Below are 2,688 nucleotides of genomic sequence, written 5' to 3' on the forward strand. Positions count from 1 at the left end.
ACATGGCCTGGCTGTGAACCCCCATCAACGTCACAACTGTTCTGACACCAGGCTCAGATGGGGAGTTCCTCGAACAGCATGGCCTCAGCAATGGAGGTTGTGTCTTGGGTAACCAGAAACCTGAAGCCCGCAGGAATCCTGGAGGGGACTGCTGGTCTGGGAAAACACCATCCAGAACTACTTAACTCTCAGGTAGCCTGACATTTCTCTTCCTGCTACCTTAGCTATAAACTGATAATCTGAGCAGCTCTGCAGGGATACCAGGCTCCTGCTCAGCTGTGGGTGGGCAGGTGGCTGTGCTGGGTCGCCCCTGCCGCCTACAGGCAGAAAGCGGATGGTGCAAGGTTTCCTTCCAAACGGAAATCGCCCTTCACAGAGCTGAGCCTGGGAATTACCACAAAGAAACCTCACAAAGAAAAGGTGCGCAAGACAAATGTTCAGAAAACAGACCCCTAAACCCTGAGATGGCACAAGTGAATGTGTTGGGTGGTGAACTGGCCAAATGCTTGTGCTCTGTCACCACAAACGACCCCAGTGGTCTGACATGACCTCAACGGCTTCACAGACCAGGGGTGTGCTTTCCTTCCTCGTGACAATCTCCTAATTTTGCTTTTCAGAGTGGGGGAGGGCGGGGAGAGGGGAGGTGGATGGCAGTTATCCCTGTTGTCTAGTCTGGAGTACAGTGGTGTGATTGTAACTTACTACAGCCTTGAACTCCTGGGCACAAGCAGTCCTCCCACCTCAGCCCTCCAGGTGTATGCCACCACTGTAGGTTAACATTTTTTGTAGACACGGTTACGCTGTTTCTCAGGCTGCATCCTAGCTTTTAATGAAATCGTATGACATGTGAACTGTGCAGTTTTGCGCGTGCCACAAGGCAACTTTCTCAGCCGTGCCTTGGGCAAGTCACAGCCTTTTTGGCCTGGATGCCTTAAGGCAGCCCATCTGAAACCACTTCCCATTCCCATTTCTAGAAACCCTCAAGGGTTCCCTATGAATTGTGCACCCACATGGGTTTTCCTGGAGGATCACTAGTTCTCAGAACCATACAAGCACACAGCAAAAGCCTCTCCACACATCACCCTGAAGTGACCCAAATTCCCATTTCTCAATGGGGACCTATGCTCTCCTGCACTCCAGCAAGATAGCTGTGGATTCCCATCTGATGCTGTTCCTCCTGCTGACGAGTGCCTGCCTGCCTTTCCAGGTGTCAGCACACCACATAGGTTGCAGTCAGCATCTAAACCCATCCCCCCACCCCAGACCACTATGAATGCACCCTCACATACAGGTAAAGGTAGCAACTCACTAGGTGACTGACAGAAGGGGAAAGGTGACTACATCCCTGACCCAGAGTGCCTCAAATTTCCTAAGTGACTGTCAGGTGCAATTTAATGAAAAGCCTTGGAACAAATACAGCAGGTAAAAAACATCTACAATCATACCATCCATTAAGGCTGTATTAGAGATTGCTGGCATAAAACTGATTTGAGGGGCCTCTTAAAGAGACTCCAGCTCACAGATCAGTCAGCTGAGAGAGGCAGCCTAGATCACTTGGTAAGCAGCAGACCCAGGACTCAAGATTCATGCCTCTGCTGTCCATTTTACAAGGTTTAGTCTCAAGAAAATGCACCAAGGCCCCAAGGCCAACAGCCAGAGCTCCACCAATCAGGGCTGATCACACTGGTGCTCAAGCACTGCGGCCCAGGAACCTGACTGCAGGAGTGCTGGCTCTACACTAACAGAATGCTGGGCGTGTGTGGGTGGCTGCTGTGGACATTATAGGGGAGATGGGTAGGAAGGACAGATTTGGTTAGGAGCCCAGACTGAAGTTACAACTGCCAAGTTTAAATTCACTCATTTTGTGCACCGTTTCCCAAGTATGTACCGTGAAGGTAGAAGGCACTGTAAATAGCTGGGGAGGCAAGACATGAAGACCAGATAAATGTTAAGAAACGTGCTCCTTGTATGTATTGAAATCAGTTCTGCAACCCTCATACCAGTTGGCTGTAACAGATGCTAAATGTGGTGGGTAAAATGCTTTGTCTCATGGTCTTTCCATGAATTACTTATTAGAAAGGTAAAGGAGATTACCACCCTAAGTGCTCAGTCATCAACAAAGGAATAGACACACACCTCCTGAAGACATGGCATTGGCACCAGGGAGTGGTTTCGTGGAAAACAAATTTTTCCATGGACAAGGTGGGGTGTGGAAAGGGATGGCTTCCAGATGAAACCATTCCACATCAGATCATCAGGCATTTGATTCTCCTAAGGAGCGCACAACCTAGACCTGTTGCATGCCCAGTTCACAATACTGGTTTGCACTCCTATGAGAATCTAATGCTGCTGCTAATCTGACAGGAGGCAAACCTCAGGCGGCAATGCTGGCTCACCTCTTCCTAACAAGCCATGGACCTGAGATTGGGGACCACTGCCCTATGGTAAAGCCCCTGGCCAAAATGCAAACCTCCATCAGGTCAGGAGCAAACAGACAAACCCAGATTTAGAGACCATCTAAAAAAGGCCTGGAGTACTTAAGAATGTTAAGACTAGGACAAATTTCCCCTGACCGCCCCCAGGACTCTGGGCAGACCCTGAAAACCCTGTAACCACAGCCAAACCCTAGCACCACCTGCACTCCTGGGACACACTCTGGTTTTAGTTTCCACGAAAACAGGCCGTACA

The sequence above is a fragment of the Gorilla gorilla genome, chromosome 21 (genome assembly GCF_029281585.2).
Source record: "Gorilla gorilla gorilla isolate KB3781 chromosome 21, NHGRI_mGorGor1-v2.1_pri, whole genome shotgun sequence".
Lineage (NCBI taxonomy): Eukaryota > Metazoa > Chordata > Mammalia > Primates > Hominidae > Gorilla > Gorilla gorilla.